This window comes from Sciurus carolinensis, chromosome 3 (assembly GCF_902686445.1).
Source record: "Sciurus carolinensis chromosome 3, mSciCar1.2, whole genome shotgun sequence".
NCBI lineage: Eukaryota > Metazoa > Chordata > Mammalia > Rodentia > Sciuridae > Sciurus > Sciurus carolinensis.
In genome coordinates, this window is record NC_062215.1 from 173,752,775 (window position 1) to 173,772,734 (window position 19,960).

At 42.5% G+C, this 19,960-nt stretch overlaps 1 protein-coding gene across 1 annotated transcript in view; it reads right to left on the reverse strand.

The window, feature by feature from the left end:
* The window catches only part of Dner (delta/notch like EGF repeat containing), a 301,332-nt gene that overhangs the window by 67,010 nt on the left and 214,362 nt on the right, over positions 1-19,960 (reverse strand). The window lies entirely within an intron of this gene.

The window sequence follows — 19,960 nt, forward strand, 5'->3', positions numbered from 1 at the left end:
ACACTTAACATGCATAGAGTTTACATGTGTGAAATTATGGAAAGCGGTTACATTTTTAAAATTTAAATCTGGTTATTGTGTAGAGAATCTTTATTTTGTTTTCTCTGTGCATGACTCAGTATTTCTCTCAGTAAACATAACATATACATACATATGTGCATCTGTATTTCTAGGGGCAGTGAACGATGCTTTGGATAAAACCCATGCTTCTTTTAATACTTTAAGAGTAATCTGAAAATTAAATGAAGGTAATTTAAATTTTAGAAAGAAAAAATAAATTTGCTCACGTATATTTGTATTAAGTTTATACTGACTCATCTTCACACAGATCTCCTGAGTAAAATTGACAATTTTTATAGTTATTGTTAAGGACATAGTGAATATATAAAACAAACAAAAATAGCTGCCAGATTTAATTATCTGAAGCACCATTCATAATTGGCATATTCAACTTGATATGACTTTACACGGAAATAGAAAAAAAATTTAAATACAATGCTATTAAACATTTGGTAGATTTAATGGTAGCCTTTATATTTTAGGAATAATACTTAAAATGTACCACACAATCAGTTTTAATAATACTTGAATTCTCCAGAGTCCCTTGGCAGCCTGGAGTGAAATATGATTCTCTCCTTCTGAGACATATTCCATTTAACTCTGATTGAAAAGGAGACACTTGAACGCTTATCAACACACAACAGTACTATATGGTATCATCACCATTTGACATGCTATTTTCAAAACAGGACAATATCTCAAATCTCTTCATTTGAGAACAAAATAAAATTAGCTATTCTTATCTGTGTCTAGAAAATGCAGCATAGTTATTTAAAATATGAAAGGTTCCATTTTCTAATTGAGAATAACACTAAAAGGAATTAAATCCTTTTTTCTTCTTAATATGAAAAAATAAGTCTTGGGAAAAAATGACCAAGTCAACCCAAAATTTACATTCAATTGGATAAGAACTTAAGATTTTATCTTATTACATAAGCAAAAGGGGGAAAAAATTCTACATAAAGGCTATTAGAACTGACCAATTCTGTCAGGTTGCAGTAAACAAAATCAACATGCAAAAGTCAGTAGCATTTTTACGTATCAATAGCAAACTTGCTGAGAAAGAAATCAAGAAAGCAATTCTATTCACAATAGCAGCTATAAAAAATAATAAAATACCTCAGAATAAACTTAACCCAGATCATAAAAGAGCTACATCATGGAAATTGTAAAACCCTGATGAGGGAAACTGAAGACGACCCAAAAATATAGGAAGACCACCTGTATTCTTAGATTAGAAGAATTAATATTGTTAAAATATCCATCCTCCCCAAAGCAACTCACAGATTCAATGTAACACCCATCAAAGTACCAATGACATTTTGCATAGAAGGAAAAAAAATTCACATGGAAACACAAAAGACCCCAAATAGCCAAAGCAATCTTGAACCCGAAGAACAGGGCAGGAGTCAGTAGATCACCTGACTTTAGGGGACACCACAGAACCACCTAGACCCATGGAACAGAATAGAGACCCCAAAATAAACCCACACGTCCACAGCCAACTGACTCTCGACCAAGTTATCAAAAACATACATTGGAGAAGGGACAGCCTCTTCAATAAGCAGAGCAAAGACTACTGGACATCCACATGCAGAAGGCTCCAACTTGACCTCTGCCTGCTTCCCTGTACAAAAGTCCACTCAGTGGAACACAGACCAGGATTTAAGACCTGAAACCATGAGACTACTCAAAGGAACACTTCAAGACATCAGTATAGGTGATGATATTTTGGATGTGACCCCAAACCACAGAAAATTGAAGTAAAAATAGATAAATGGGATTATATCAAACTTTTTAAAAAGCTTCTGTACAATGGAGGAAACAACAGTGAAGGGACAATCTTGGAATGGGAGAAAATATTTGCCAACTATTTATCTGACATAGGATTAACATCCAGAACATAGAAGGAACTCAAAAAACTGAACAAGAAATAAGAAACCTTACCATCTGGGCCAGTAATCTCAGTTCTGGGCATACATCCAAAGGAAATGGAATCAGTAAGCCAAAAAGATACCTGCCCTCCCATGGTTACTGCAGCACAACTCACAATAGTTAGAATGCACAGTAGCCTTGGGGACCACCCCTGCATGAACGGATGAAGGAAATGTCTATATCCACAGTGGAACACTGGCCACACAGAGCAAAACTCTGTCCTCTGCAGCAAAATGGATAGAAATAGAGGACATCATGTTAAGTGAAAGACAAAAAGACAAATAACACATGTTCTCTCTCACATGTGGAAGCTAACAAGGGTCAACTTGAGTGTTAAATAGTGATTTCTAGGGTCTGGGAAGGTGGGAAGGTGGACAAAGTGAGGTTGGATAATAGCCATCAAGTCCCAGTTAGATAGAAGGAAGAAGTTCTAAGGTTCCCAAGAACAGTGACATGATGAAAGTTCAGTATATCCTATTATATATTTTATGCAAATCTAAAAGAGGGGAGCTCAGAGGAAACATAAGAAAACCATAAGGCAAGGGAAATTCTAATGCCCTTGATTCCATCAGGGCGTGCTGTACACCTCATGTGTAGAAATATCAGATTGAGCCCCATTAATATGTAGAATGGATACATGTTAATCAGAAGATAATATATATCATATATACATGTCTATTTATCTTTAGTAACTTAGAATATATATGCGTATGTGTGTACAATAAGTGTGTGTGTATATATATATATATATATATATATATAGTAAGCAAACCTTTGTGATCCTCCTAATTTCTTTATAAGAAATAATAATAAAATCCACACCCAAGGAGGCTAGGTCTAATTTATCTGTAACAACCACTCAAGGTGAATAACAAAATTGTGAATCTTAATGTCCAGAAGCAGAAACCAAACTCAAGAGTATATTTAGGTTATTTCTTTTCTGCAGTGGAACTGAACTCATGGTCACAGAAGGTGACAGGATTCTTATGGCTGAAAACCCAAGGAGGAGACGTGGTCATAGGACCCGGGTCCTTGAAAACGCTCTGAGACTGAAGTGGCTGAACACCTGGTTGATGAGGCAGCATGGAGGATGGAAGACGAGAAAATTCAGAAACAAGAAGCTTATACCTGAGTTAGGAGAGTAAAAATGAAAAAGTACTTAGAACTTCTAGAATCCAACAGCTCAATGCAGCCTTTGGTGGAGCCCATTGTGATGTTTGAGCACAGGGTTGTACTATCATGGACTGCGGTGTGCCCCTCCAAAACACATCTTGAAGCCCTTGCTCCTGATACCTCAGAATTTAGAGACAAAGCCTTCAAAAGGTGACCGAGGGTGGGCTCTAACCCAATCTGATGGCAACTTCATCAGCAGAGATTAGAACACACAGAGACCCCAGAGGTGCAGGCGCCCAGAGGAAGACGTGTGACCGAGAGCGAGAGGTCGGCCCCCAAAGCCAAGAAGAGCCTCAAGAATCAGCCCTGCTAACGCCTTCCTCCCAAACTTGCAGCCTCAGAACTCTGAGAGAGAAATCTCTGTTGGAAGCCGCCTTGCCTGCGGCACCCTGCTGAGCGCACCCCACAAAGGCGACACACACAGACACAGGGAACCCAGGCTTGGGCTCCCGGGCATGAATTCCACCTCTACCATCCACCAGCAGACTGTGGCCACGGCATGTTCTAATCTCCAGTCTTCCACTCCCTCCCCTGGAAAACGGGCTGAAATGATCCTCTCCCTAATTACAGGCAATGTGGAGGCTGAGACTGGAAGCAGGAGCCCACAAAGTCATTGTGGGCTCTAAAATTTGGGGTATCAAAATTCCTAGAAGAGTTGCTCAACCAAGGCTGAATGAGTGAGTGAATGAATGAGATGGTGATACAATCGCAGCAGCTAACACCTCCTGGGGCTGCTAGGTGCCAGGGTTTCTAAGTCTGTGTGAGTCAAGCCAGTTAACTTCACTGACAACAGGAGGAAGAATATTAGTAGCTACTGAACAGGCGGAACTGCGAAGGAGACTGTTCGGGTCTTGGCAGCTCAGACGGCAGGGCTGGGACACAGAACCCATGCTCTTATTGCTACCCTGCTACACGCACAGAAAACAAGCAACCCAACAACCGACAAAGACATTGTTACAATGCGTATGCATATCCTGGACTTCTGCTGTGTCTTGGAGAAAAAGGAAATAGGAAATTTTTTGAACAAGTCAAAATAGAGGAAAGAAAGGAACTTTAGAATTCTGATGATATGCTCAGCAATCCATAGCATAATCCACATAGTATATTCCAAGTAGAAAGAGAAATGGGGAGAAAGGAAACATAAAGGGTCCTGACTTTGGAGAACACCGTAAAGATTTCAATATGGCCAAAAGGAGTGTGAACACCACGCAGAGACGGAGTCTCAGATGGTCCTGTGTCACACTCGGGAGCTGCGTTCCGTTCAGAGGCTCCTGGACATCATCTGTTCCCAGTTTTTAGATCCCTAGTTACAGGAAATGTGGAGACAGAATCACAGGAGTTGAGACTGGAATCAGGAATCCAGCGGCTCACTAGAGTGAGAGGCTGTGAGGACCAACTTGTAGCCATCAGGATAAAGGATGTGGAATAGATTGGAGAATGATTTTATGAGTGATGCTGTCAATTCAGGAACCAGTGGGACTTCAGAGGAATGAAGGACAGGACAGAGCCCAGGACACAATGTCACAGCAGTTAAAACCGGTAATTGGACAAAGTTGGAAAATATCATGCTAAGTGAAATAGGCCAAACCCAAACCACCAAAGGCCAAATGTTTTCTCTTATAAGTGGATGACGATATATAGCAAGGGGGTGTGGAGGAGGAAGAGAAGAATGAAGGAACTTCGGATGGTGTAGAAGAAAATGGGGAGGGAGAGGGTAGGGAACGGAAAGATAGTAGAATGAAACAGTATCACCGTATGTATATGTATGATTGCTTGAATGGTGTGACTGCATTATGTACAACCACGGAAATGAAAAGTTGTACCCCATTTGGGTACAATGAATCAAAATGCAGTCTGTAAAAATAAAGATTTTAATAAAAAATAAAATAAAAATAAATAAGTAAAATGCTCGGGCCAGGCGGTGCACATCTGTGATCCCAGCATTTTGGGAGGCTGAGGCGGGAAGATTGCAAGTTCAAGGCCAGCCTAAGCAACTTGGCAGAAGCCTTTCTCAAAATAAAAAGGGCTGGAGATGTAACCCAGTGGTAAATGCCCCTGGGTTCTATCCTCAGTACCACAAATAAATTAATTAATTAAATATCCACTTGAAAAAATATTTTTAAAAAATCTTCAAAGGGCAGGGGCTGGGGTTGTAGCTCAGCAGTAGAGCACTTGCCTAGCACAGGTGAGGCACTGGGTTCAATCCTTAGCACCACATAAAAATAAAAAAATAAAAGAAAGGTATTGTGTCCATCTACAACTAAAAAAAGAATTTTGAAAACAAAAAACTTCAAATGCCAGGAGTCAGATAAATAATGTTGATGAGGAAAATGGCCATGTGTAACACAATAGGGAGTGGCAGGGAGTGTGGCAAACTGAAGCAAGTGTGCCCCTTCCAAAGAAGATGGCCACCACTCCTCTTCAGCCACTTTGAAATCTGGGGCCAGTTAATAGATCTTCTGAATTAAAAAGAAAGGAAAATCTGAAATCCAGTTTCTTGCTAAATGTTTCCTTTGGAGTACCTATGATTCCGTTTTCTAGGAAATAAAATATGTCCTAGGGACCATGTGTGTGTTACTTTGTGTTGAAGAGCACAGGCTTGGAAGCCAGGAAGAACCACTAACCTGGGGTACCCTGGGCTAGTTTGTAATCACCCGGACCTTCCACTTTTGCCAGCAGTGGAATGGAGATATTAATACCTAGGAATGACATTTCTTCTGAAGCACAAATGCAAAAATCTCTGCAAAGCATAGTGACTCTCCAACAGTACGTGTCCAAAGAGAGGCAGCTATGAATGCGAGGTGATTCCCAGGCTTCCAAACCAGGGGCTGTGTGGTTGGTGCTCTTCCCAAGTGCAGTGAAACACAGGAGGGTTTTCAGGAGAGGCTATGAGTTCACCGCTGTGCCTGCTGAGCTGGGGGCTTCTGTGCCGTAGTGAGCACAACGGAGAAACCCAGTGCTCGGACAGAGGCTGGACAGAGGACATGGACTGGGAGTCACAGGCACGTGGGTGGGAACTGTGTTCACAGGGATGGGGCAAGTGAACAGAGTGAGAAGAAAGGTCAAGGCTGGGACGCTGGACAACTGAAACATTCAGGAGCACAAAGATGGAAAGGAAGAAGCCGCAGAGTGGATTTTGAAAATGCGATTGCTTTGACTAGTAAATTTCCTTCTATCACCTAAATCATTGTAGTCCTCTTGTAACAATGACATCCTTTTGCCAATGACTCACATCTTCTTCAGCCACTCCCTAAATGACCTTCCTAAAAAATTTTTAAAAATAAGAAAAAGGCTGTATCATACAAAGAAGGCAAAGCCAAAACACCGAAGCTAGAATCTTCATACTAATGGTATGACCTTGGGCAAGGTGTTCACTCATTCTTCGGCTTTAATTTCCTTGCCTGGGAATGGTGTGGCCTCCTAGTCTGTACCGTTAAATAAGATGGTCCATGGTGGTCAATAAACGTCAGGCCCTCCTTCCTTTGAGCCATGATTCTGGGAAACCTCAATTTACCTGTACACTCAGACTTTGTGGTTAGGAAAACTGGAAGGGAGCTGGCCTGTTAGTCCATCTCTAGAACATGATCCAATTTCACCTTTGCATGAGTCCCTCAGGGGGTGTCCCTGGACATGTCTAGGAAGGAGTCTTCTGGAACCAGGAGGTGCTCACACACTGCTCTTTAAACACGCACAATGACTGGTCCTCTGTGTGAGGCTGGTAAATGGGGGTGAGGTCCTGGCACAAACGGCTGAGAGATGCAGGCAGCAGCACCCCTGAAATCTCTGCACGGACTTGAAAGGACAGCCCGTTCAAACCGCTTGTTGAGGGCAAGCACCTGCATGCAGCAGGCACTGTTCCAAGTGTCTGACTAGATTAACACACATCCACCCTGTAAGCACCACGATTTCTTCCTACTCAGATGGGGAATTAGGCACAGAAAGACCGAGTAAATCACCCAAGGTCACACAGCTAGTAAAGGGCAGAGATGGCATTTAAACACAGACAGTCTAACCCCAAGTCCAATCTCCTAAGCAACAATCATGTCTGGGGTGTAGCAGAAGGGCCCAGCATGGGAGAACAGGTGCTCTAGGGTCGCCCAAACTTGCTGGCTATGTGCAGGAGAAGCTGTTGTCCAGTGTCCATTTCCCAACTTCTCTTGGTCTTAAAACTTCTGCTCACATAGCTGCACAGAATACGGGCTTCATCTATCAGTTTCTTCCCCAGGTAGATATAGACCCGTGGCTCCATTAAAGAGAGTGAGATGCAAGTGGAAATGTTCTGAGCTCATTCCTGAGACACTTTCTTAACGCATCCGGCATGAACCCTTTGCTCTTTCACTAATTTGTCCTTTCATCAATCCTACCATCCTGGTCACAAACATCATGACTGAGATTTCACTAAGTGTGGTGGAAAATATTAAAATATAGACAAAATACTCAGTGAACCCCAGGAAGGACAAATTCAAAACAATTCTCCAGAATATCATAGTCAAATTGAAAACAGAGAGAGAGAGAAAGAGAACAAGTATTTAAGGAGAGAGACATGATACCTACATTACACAGGACAAATGACTTGTCCCTGGGGTGTATGGAAGCAAAAGACATGACTTCTTAAGATGCTGGAAAAATAAATCTGTCTATGAGAATTCTACTTTTAAGGAAAATTATGAGGGTAAATTAAGATATTTTCTGATAAAGAATAGCTGAAAGAATTTGTTTCCAGCAGAGCTATCCACACAACAAAAATATTAAAGAAAGTGATTTAAGCTGAATGGAAGTGTCATAAATGGAAACTCAGATCTACAAGCAGAAATGAGGAACAATGGAAATGGTGCATTTAGCAGGTAAATATTGATTTTTTTCTTTTATTAATTTCTTTAAAAATAACTTTTAAAAGCAGAAATAAAAACACTGAATTATGATGTCTTAACGTACATAGCATGTTATCACCTGAATATTCATGCAAACAAAAGAACAAAGAAGGAGAGGAAGTTAACAAAATTATACCATCTTTAAGTTATATACTTTGCATGAAGTGACTGAATGTTAATTATAAGTAGACTCTGATAAGTTAAGGCTGCATGCTGTAGTCCTCAGAGAATCCACTAGAAACAAAACAGAAACAACCACAAAAATTTAAAAAGAAAAGAAAAGAAAAACTTAGCAGTATAGCTAAAAATCCAACTAAGAAAATAAAATATTTACACAAAGAAGGCTGGGAAAGTAAAAAAATAAAGTAAGTGGCAATGACATAGACTTAGATATAACCACATTAATAATGACATTGAATGTAAATAGACTAACTTTCCAATTCAAAAGCAGAAATTGTCAAACTGTTTTTAAAAAGTACAGCCTATCTATATATTCTCCAAAAGACACTTTAAGTATAAAAACTCATAAAAAAATGGAGACAAAAGAATGGGGAAAACATGAAAAAGAAAGTTTAAGAAAGCTGATGTGACTCTCAATAACAGAGCAGGTAAACTTCAAGACTAGGTGTGTTATCAGACATAAAAGGGATGGTTCATATGAAAAGCAGGCAATCCATCAGAAAGATCTAACTGTCCTAAATGTGTAGGCACCTAATAAGTTAGCTTCAAGATACATGAAAGAAAAAACTGCAGTAGAAATAGAAACCATTAGAGAAGGACCCCTTTTTTAGTAACTCATAGACTAAATTGACAAAATGAGCTTGTGTATGCAATATTTGAATGATGTATTCCTTTCATGTGTACATGATACATATCAATCATTTCAGTAGGTATAGAAAAATCAGACAAAATTCCATATCCATTCATTATTTTAAAAAGGAAAACACTCTCAGCAAACTAAAATAGAAGGTAGTTTACTCCATCTTATAGAGCATGTACAAAAAACTTAAAGTAACATCATATTTAATTGTGTAATAACAAATATTTACACCTTAAGCTAGAGAACAAAGTAAGGTTGTCTACTTCAGCAGCATTTCATAGGAGTTTTGCTACACACTATCAACAGGCAAGTAAAAAACATAAAGCAGATAAAGGGAAAAAATCAAGACTCTTATTATTTGCCAATCTTTTATTGTATGCAATGAATATACAAAGGAATCTACAGTAAAAATTATGGAGACTAGCTGGGCATAGTGGTACATGCCTGTAATTCCAGTGACTCAGGAGGCTGAGGCAGGAAGATTGTGAGTTTGAGGTCAGCCTGGGCCATTTAGTGGGACCCTTTCCCAAATCAAAAAATAAAAAGGATTGGAGGTACAGCTCAGTGGTAGAGCACCCCTGGGTTCAATTCCCAATACCAAAAGATAAAAAATTATGGAAACTAATAAGTAAATTTAACAACTTATCAGGATACAAAGTCACTATAAAAAATCAATTCTATTTCTATTCACTAGTAATAAGCAACTGAAAATGTTAAAAATTTAAATGTCCTTTATAATATTACCAAAAAAAGGTAAAATAGAAGTAAGTTTAACAAAAGATATGGAAGACCTCTACACTGCAAACTACAAAACATTAAAAACACCCAAATACATGAAGAGATATCCCATGTTTATGATCAGAAGTCCTGACATTGTGACAATGTAAATTCTCCCTGAACGGACTTACTTCCATATCAGTTATTTGAGGGGTCTGTTGTTTGAAACTAAATCAAATTCTAATTGATAAACTGTGTCATTCCAATTGAATAACTAGCTCTCATGTCTCAACTTTCTCATTTGTACAAAATAGAAATAAAAGGACAGCTGTACACATCAAGTGGTTTTCTCTGTACTTGGAGAAAGAGAATTCACAGCTTTAAAGTAATACAAATATTAACTGGGTTATCATTATAAGCAGGACACCATGCTGCAAGGCCTTGGGGCATCTGTAGCTGAGACTCAGAACAGAATTCATCTTTTCAAGAAAGGTTAAAAATGAACCCAGCTTCTCCACCCCTGTGTTTTCTCCCTTCCCTGCTTCTCCCCACTCCCCTCTCAATGCATGGACACAGATGAACATGATGTAGAGAGTTGTAAACTCCATCTCCAATGCCAGGACCCACTCACTCTGCTTTGCCCTGTTCCTACATGATGTTACACCCTAAAGGAGGTTATTTTAGATATCCTTCCCCTTTTAATAACATAACTCTTCAAGATCTTTGGCCAGTCCATAAATAACAAATCCCCTTACAGAAACCAAATAAGTTATTGTGGCCAAAGCAAGAGGGTTGAAAACAAACATTAACACTCTTGGGTTCAAGCACTTCCTCGGACACAAACTCCAAAATCCAAAGAGCTGTGTATTAAGAATGCATGGAATGGAGCTTTGTGAGCTATTGTAACCTAAGTAATGAATATAATAGTAGTGCTTCTCAACTGACAATAGATTTAGAAACTGTAATAGGAGAATAATATATGGAGAATAATATGCGATCTTAACTAGATGGTAATGAGAAAATGTAGATCGGCAATCTTCCTTGAAGAGCAGGAGATGAAAAACTGTTTGACAAAGTTAACCAGAAAGTGCAAAGAGAATGATGAGTACAGCCATATGTATCACAGGGCAGAGTTTATTTCAAGTTGTACAGACCTCAGAGGATGTACCTCAGGGAATGTCAGGGGGAAAGTGCAGTAGCTCCAGAGAAAAACCAGATCTCCATCACTTGGAAGCAATGTCAGCAGTCAAGAGATTTAAAACAACTGATCATAAGAACGATAAAGTTTAGGAAGGGATGAAAGATTAAAGAATCAAAATGCAAAATAAATAAAATAGAACTACAAAAGAAACCTACTAAGGATTGAGGGATTGGTGCCAAAAAAATATAATTTAGCTACTTGATCGTTCTTTCAAATTTCATATTTGAACCAATATTTATAAGAATATGCCTGCTGAATATTTATTATGTAAATGAAAAGAAAACACCCTTGAGGAACATGCATCATTGAAATCAGATATTTAAGACCAAAAGAAGATATTTCTGGAAGATTTTGAATTACAAGACAATGAAATCACTCTGTGTATTGTCAGAAAGCTATCTAGATGTCAGAAATGTATGCAACATTAATAAGGGAAAATAGGGAATAAAGTGATACTGGCAATTTTGTTGACAATGTGAGACAATTCACATGGAAGAAATAATGTCTGTAGGCATTTCAAACTTAACTCACTGTTTTGCTGCCTTGGCAAATGGTTTGAGTCAAAACCCAGGAGTCATCCTGATTGTTTCTTCTGTTAACCTCCATGTCCAACCAATCCATCAGTGGACCTTACAGATTCCACCTCCACAATATATCATTAACTCAAAACTGTTTTATCCCTGCTGCCACCACCCTAGCCAAAGTCACAAGTTATTTCTCCCCTAATACAACCATTTCCTCTGACATCATTCCTGTCTCAGCTGACCCCTGCAACCAAGTCTCCAAACAGCAGTGACAATAATTCTCTTGAAATGTACATATGATCATGCTTCCAAGTGTTCCTGGAATAAAATCTGATCTCCCTTTCCTGGACAAGAACGGAGCGCTCCAACCTCCACGGGCTGTCCAAGCCTTATTCTAGCAGCTGGACCTCGGTTTCCATTCGGTTCCCAGAAATAACAAGCCAGTGCTAGTGTTGCTACAAGCCGTTTCCACGGCCTGCAAGTCCCTGCTTCTGCCTACTTGCAAACCTGGCTCCTTCTTAGGTCTGAATTCTCAGTTTAAATGTCAATCAGACGGGCCTTCCCTGGTCCCCCAGGCCAGGTGTACTTCCCTGTACCCCTCACTGCCTCCATAGCATCTCTGTTCATGGGTGATGGCATAGGTTCATCTATTACCCACACCCACTCCAGGGAGACCAGGGACTTCCTGGAGGAGGAACCACATTGCTTCCTTATCCCTGAGCCTCCCAGCATCATGCCTGAGCTGTGGGAGGCCCTCAGTAAATATCTGTGGGATAAATGAAAGGATGAATGAATGGACCAGTGACAGACACAGGCGGACAGATTCCCCACACAACAGAAGAGTTAGAAGAAACACTGAAACTCACGGACTGAGTCTTAAAAGCGAAATGAGCCAAAACCCCAAAACCAAAGACCGAATGTTTTCTCTGATACGCAGATACTAATTCACAATAGGCGGGGAGGGAGGGGGCTAGGGGAGAATAGAGTTACTTTAGGTAGAGGGGAGTGAAGGGAAGGGAGGGGGCATGGGGGCAGGAAGGACAGGAATGAAACAGCCATTGTTACCTCACGTACACGTATGACTGCATGACCGATGTGATCCTGCAACATGTACCATCAGAAGAATGAGAGATTACACTCCATTTATATATGATCTATCAAAATGCAAAATGCATTCTACTGTTATGTACAACTAATTAGAACAAATAAATTTCTTTAAAAAAATTTTAAACGTCTTAGAAGTTGCAATGAGGAAATATGGATAGGTTGAATATGAGTCACTATGTATCTTAATTACAGATGTATACATGAGTAGTCACCAGATCAAAATGAAGCGAGGAAATTGAGTTCTGAGAGTCCTGAGCAGCACAGTGAAGCAGGGAGAAATTTTCAGAGCCCGTCCTTACCAGGGAGTCCACAAGGACAGGTCTGAGACGGCAGAGAACAGGGCACGGCCATCTTTTCTTAGTGCAAACACAATTTGAGTGGCAGGAAGGGCCACTGGTGTGGGATCAGCGTGTGTGACTGGCTCCGAGTGTGGCAATGATTCAGAAGAAAGAAGAGTTGAGCTTTGCCCTGGACCTCAAAGACAGCCTGAGACCCGGCTCGGCACACAAGGAAGAGGAGCGGTAGAACAATTGGAGAAGGGGTTTTGGCTGATGCTTCTGGAAAAGTTAATTGGGAGCACATTTGCCGTGGTTCTAAGAAAGCAGACAGTTATGTCAGATACAGAGAAGGGGCATCTCGAGGAAAATCAATTACAAAACCATCAGATGTGGAAGATCCAAGAGGATTAAGTTAAAAGGTGACTTTTAATTTCTAAGAAGATTCATTGGAGGAAAAGAAAAACACCTTAATGATTTTTCCTAGCAGAACAGAAAGACAAATTTAGAACTAAGACAGGAAAATGAAAAATAACTAGAAAAAGTCAGAGGAAAGTTAAATCAACTCTTCCCCAGTTTAGACTAAACAGATGAAAGGGCAGAAGAGATAAAACTTAAAATATATGATTATGCAAGCAAAAATAATTGCCTATTGGTGATGGAAATTTAGAGGTTTAGGCCAAAATTCTGCATTTCCCTTTGGAAGTTCACTTATCTAACCAATCCTAACTGAGACACATGACTGCATGTATCAGCCACTGCAAGATCTTACATTCTGGAAAACAGACAGAAAGATAAACAAGTAAACAGATGGCATCAGCTAGCACTCCCAGCTGTTGGAGCAGGTCAGGGGTCACGAGGTTTGGGGGCTGTGTTCATAGTGCAGTTGGGGAGGCCTGGAGGATGACGGGAGGGCCGGTGAGGGTCAGAGGAGGGTTGCCAACGCAGCAGGGCGGGAGCCAGGCCCAGGGCATCGGCTCTGCAGTGAATGGCGTCCCCTGCAGGGCTGTTCCCAGTCCTTGGAGTGCCTGGAGAACAGAAGCCGGTGGCTGGAGGAGAGGGGAAGGGATGTGGTGTGGTGGTAGGGCCCTCACCACACTGTGGACAGAAGTCACCAGTTTTGAGGGACGGGAGGGGAAGCGTGTCAGTTACATTTTTAAATGGCTTGCTTTTCCACATCCTCCCTCCCAAAGATGCTCCCCACCCAGTGGCACCCCAGATATCAAGTTAACCAAAACTGACCAAAAGCCAGCTTGTCCAGTTTATGGCCTTCTGCTTCACCGCTTGCAGACATATCTGCTCCCTGCCTCTGTCTCCTTGCCGACACGAATCCACTCCGCCCCTCCAGCTCACCCAGAGGACTGTGGCAAATGCCTGACAGTCCCCAATTCCCGTCCTCCCTCAACCCACTCTTCCTCCTTCAGACACAGTGATTTCTCCCCAGAAGTCAAGTTCTTCCCTTCTCCTGCCAAACCCACGCATGCTGCCCTCCTGCAGGCGCTCCGGTGAAGTCCAGTCCCCTCACCGTGCGGTGTAAAGGGCTGCCTGAGATGACCCCTTACCTCAGCCTGTAGCTTCCCCGTCACATCCTGCACTGTGGTTCTGCTGGACTCCATGCTGTTCTCTCCTGCAGAGCTGTTTAAACCCTTCCTGCCGCTTCCTCCATCCCCAGCCTGGGCGAGAGGTCTGCCCCTGAACACCGGGTCACCCTAAAAGAGCCCCGTCCCATCCCTCGTCCTGCTGCCCACGCTGTCCCTCATGGTCACTGTTCCACAAGACCCACAAGGCCAGGGCTACGTCTGCCTCGTGACGACGCAGGAAGTGCCACAAGGAGGTGACCAATAAATAGTATGTGAATGATTAAGTCTTTTATGAAATGCACTGGGCCAAATTCACATGATGGAATAAAGCTCAGCCCCTAACAACACTTCTGGAAAAAATCAACGGTATAGGAGAACATTTAGGACACGCTGTTCAGTTAAGACGCTCATTACAAAAGAAAACGCACAGTAGGATCCAGGTCTAGTTTCTGTGGAAAGGGCATTAGAAAAGAGACTTCAAAGATGTTCACCTGAAACCCAAAGTGATTCTCTCTTGGCGACAGAATTGTCGGAACTTTCGTTTGAGCTCATTTGAGCACTGACTTCGGTAATTGAGGGAAAATGCTAAAATTACTTAAAGTGCTGCGCGACGTCCTAGACTGTCACACTCAGCCCGTGGTCAAATGCAGTCAAAGTGGCCAGTGGCTAAGAAATAATCCCATGTGGAAGTCCTGGGTCGTAGTGACCAGAAGCAGCACTCAGTGCAGACTGTCTGGGGTCTGAAAGTGAAGAAGGGACTCTAAAAATGACCAATTTTTCTTGTAAATTATAATCAAACCTAAACGGGGCAACGCAAAGGAACACTGGGAGAATTCCTGCCTCGAGAAACAGGGGAGGGTCTTCCACTGCCTTCCGTCAAGGTGACATTACATCACAGGAGATGAATTTAGGTTGGAAAAGCAGAGCCAGAGAGAGGCTTATTTAACCCAAACTTTAATCTGATAGTCGCAGCCTGGACCCGAACGGTTCAGAATGAGGCCCAGGGCTGCCTTCCAAAGCGTTCAGCAGGTGAAGGACAAAGTCGTTTCAGCCTCTCCACTGCCGAGGTCTAAAGAGGGAGTGGGTTAAGGGACCGATTCTGCCGCGGGGAAACATAAAATCCTCTGTACTTACTCCATGTCTATTGTAAAGGATTGTGTTGCGTTTAAGAGCAGTGTCCCGTTTCTGGTAGGGAGAAATAAGTGTTCCCAGACAGGCCTTCCCGCAGATGACAGCTACGGACTCCAGACCAAAAACAAGAACCACAACCGCAAGGCTCTGCGGAGAGGCAGAGCAGGCAGGGCTGGGAGGGAGTTCGAGTTTTGTGTTTGGGAAGCTCCACCTCAAGGGAGGCCATAGCTGGGACTGTGACCTGGGAGCCTCAGACCCCAGCACTGAAGCTGCTTTGGGGTGTGTCTCTCTGGGCCTGCGCACAGGCACAGGGTTGAGGGAGGGGAACTGGGGATTGAACCGAGCCTCACGCATACTAGGAAGTGCCCTACCACTGAGCTGCATCCCAAGTCCTTTTTTTGTTTTGAGACAGGGTCTTGCTCAGTTGCCTAGGCTAGCCTCAAACTTTCGATCCTCCTGCCTCAGCCTCCTGAGTCGCTGGGATCACATCCGTGCACCACGGTGCTTGCTGAAGCTGTACTGTCTGTCCACAGGCACCCAGGGAAGGAGCCTGGGACAGGTTTGCCATGAGGAGTGAGGGAGGGTCCTAGAAAAGAAGAGAACCAGAGAAGGGGACCCCCAAATTCTGCACAGGAACCTTGGCCAAGTCTCTGGATGACCCCCGAGTCATGCGTGAATGGGGCACTGAAAACAGATAAGAGATCCAAGCCCTCCTCCCTGCCAGCTGTACTGGGTTGCAGTGAGTCGCCAGAGTGGTCCACTGGTTTACTTCAGCAGTCACTGGTTGATCCATGTGGTTATATGGGAGTTTCCTCCTGTTTAAAGTGTTTCTGTTGGACGATTTGGAATTACCTACCCATTCATTCACTTAAAAACTGTCTCACATGTACCTAAAGGCTGGGTGCTCTAAGAAACACAAAATCACTTAGCATCACGGCCCCCAGCCAGCCTGGAGTCCCCCAAGGGACAATGGAGGTGGCTCCGCACAGCTGTCCCAGGCAGGAGGCACATGATCAGGGAGGAAGTGCTGCACAGAAAGAACGTGAACCTCAGAGTCAAACGAGGGCTTATATCCTGGGTCCACTAGGACCTTAGGGTCTCTTGATTCACCTGTGAAATGCAGCAATACCATCTACCTCTACAGCTGTCACAGCATCAACAATGACAGCTACTAATCACTTGGGCTCTATTAGGTACCATTCCACATACAAACTCGGAGTTCACTAAAGCCTTAGAATAACCCCATTAGACAGGTTCTAATAATACTTCACTCTATAGGGGGGGACAATGCAGCATAGAGAATTAAAGCAACTTGCCCAAGGTCACCAGGTACTAAGTGATCAAAATAACCAAGTCTCCTTGAGCTGCAGCTGTTTACAACAAAATCACACTGAACAGTAACTTCAAAGGGCGAGCACGGCATTCAGCACATGGAAAGCACTCAGCAACGGACAGAGTCATCGCTGCCGGGGCTGTTATCATACGAGCTACAAGAAAAACACAGGAGTGGAAGTTCAAGACACATACCTGCGTTTTAAAGCTATGAAGTATGATTTTAAGAATGCTAAAGAACTGTCGTGTACAGATCTGGACACACACCTTAAAAAAGTCAAAATTTGTATTCATCTGTTAAGTGTATCCTCTCTAATTTCAAAAGAAAGACGTCGACAGATGATTATCTCTTGTTCTCTCCTCACAGGGGGACTTCTGACTGTCACCTGCCAGCTCCACCCTGGGCGGGACCTGGGACCCTCAGGGAAGAACACAGAGGCTGAGGTGGCAGCCGCTTCCCCACTGCTAATGGGACAGAGCAAGCAGACAAAATTCCCAGCCATATTTCTATTTAAACAATGTCAGAGAAGCTGTGCTATGTGTAAGAAAAGAAAGGAAGACAGAAAAGAGAAACTCAGTTATAAAACAAAAATCCATCAGCTTGCAGCACAGGAAATCAGATCGCACCCGCACTGAAGTCCTCACACCTGCTCTGTCCCTCAGAGTGACAGTACACACCACGTGGGGGGCCACGGTCCTCAGCTGCTAGCACTCCTGATTGGGGGATGCGGAGATAATGCCCAATTTTGAAAGAGGAACCGCACGTCAGTTGGGCCTGTTCACTCTACGAGGACCCGGCGCGTTCCTTACGTAAGCACACAGTCGCACGTGGTCCTGAGAGAGTGCTTTCACGGAGGTCACGTATGTTGGGACACCACGAAACACAACCAGATCCCACAACCACATGAAGCCCAAACCCAGATGAGGCCACACGCCTTGTTTCTGAACAATACACATAGTCTTAGAGAGAACGTCGATGACATGTGTTGTTATTGCCTGTAAATCCCTTTAAGATGAAAAGTATGACTGCTGAAACTTGAGCTGAACAGGAGGATTTATATGGCTAGATTACTCAGGGCTATAAAATGCAGGAAAACCAAACAGTTTGGATAAACCTTCGGAGCTCGTTGCAATGAGATTTAACCTACGAGACCTTTGGGCCAGCGGAACGATTTAAACCGCAGGCCTACCCAAGTGACACTTTTGTCTATAAACATTACTTGAATCAAGATGGATTTATTGACTCAGCAAGAGGCTCCTAAGCTGATATATCTGAATCAAAGATTTTGAGGACTAAGGGCCCTTGAAGGTAGTGGTCAACTGTCACCATTTACAACCAGGAAAAGAAGGCTGGGAGAGAGAAAATTATGTGACTCACCAGGAGCTGTGACTCATTAATCACCATCATGATCACTAACTTCTACATGGCACTTGGTATTTGCCGGGCAGGGAGTTTTTCCTTCTTCACGCCAGCTTGTTAAGGTGTGTACGAGTATCCCCATTTAGACACTGAGAAAAATGAGCCTCAGAAAAGTGAAGAGTTTGGCAGAAGAAGCTGGTGTAGACTTCACACCTAAACAATGTGGTTTAAAATCTGCATTCAAAACCATTCAGCTCTACAGCTTCATCAACGGGCCAGCCGTGGGTCTCCCAGGCAGGGAAGGACACCAACTCCCCACCGTGGCCAAGGGGTTTCTGTGTTCTGAGAGCTTCCGGATCCTATAGCAAAGCCAAAGCTGTGCTCTGGCAGTTTCGGGACTGAAAGGAATGGTCCCCCACCCAACTGCAACGCTTGCCTACATCCCCCAGGGCACGGGCAGTGCACGGCAGAGCCACGCATCAATACGCCCATCTAGAAAATGGTTCCCCTTCAAACACTTCAGCATTTTAAAATGTTAATGTTTTTAAACGCATTGGATAAAATAATATTTCCCAGAACAGTACGTGAAGTCCACATTCTCGCTCTGGTCTCTGACTGCCAGCTACCTTCCGTAGCAGGTAGATGCGAGGAGGCAAGTTCACGCCATTGGTGACGTGAACGGTCCCACCTGCAGAGCTGATGGATGTCCTACTGCTTTGTCTCCATTGATTTCTTTTTATCCTTTATGAACTTATATGGTGTTCTTCCAATCCCTGGGGGGTTATGATAGTGTCTGGATAGTAGTATTCAGATTTTATTCACATGTATATCTAAATATATTCATATATATGTATTATGTATGTATATAATATTGTTATAATCTATTATAACATGATATATAACACATATTACATAATATATTATTATATTATATATTTGAATGCCAATATAATACATACACACACACACACACACGTATACATACACATTTTTTTAGCAGGGGATCTCAGATTGGCCTCAGACTTGCAATCTTGCTGCCCCAGCCAATTGAGCAGCTAGGATTACAGATGTGTACCATGCACCGGCTATATATTCATATATTTAAGTATACATATTTAAGTGCCAAAGTGCAGTGATAATATAATACATATACACATAATTACATATAATTAGAAATTTTTAGAATTTAAATGCATGTAGCTTAAAATTTTAAAGCTCTCAAAGTTCTAAATTAATAAAAACAATCTCAGGGTAAGGAGGACATTAATGAAGAGTAATAGCAGGCTCCAAGTACTTATCTTTGTTGCTGTTATCAGTCAGTACAGTAGGAAAACAGGTGTGATAGGTCTACTTTTCTTTCTTATTGCCCTCATTATAACCAGAATCTGAAACAACACTTCAAATATGGATCCAGTGAAAGAAAATTAGAAATTTTACAAAAAGCCAGAAGTCACTGGTGAAGGGTGAAACCTGGATGTGGAAGAAGAGCAGAGGCTCCTGGGAGACCTTCTGGGGACAGTGTAAGGGACAATGACCCACCGCATGGCACTCTCAGGTGCTAACTTTGAATTCTGGGAAAGGAGTTTAAACAAAGGCAGGAGTCAAAACTCAGTGTCCAGGAAGGACTGCAGCCTCTGAGGACCTGCCTGGATCAGCTGGAGAAGGACCCTCGAAGGAACAAGGGCGAAGGTGAACGGGATGGAAAGAGCCGGATGTGGACGTGAAAGGCAGTCCTGACGGCCTGCTGGCCTTGGAGAGATTATCATACAAGGATCCCACTGTCCTCACCCAGACATACAAATGTATGGAAAAAAAAATTTCTTGCTTTTTCCAGACTTAGGAATTGCAGTAGCAGGGACATTTAGAAGTTCTAG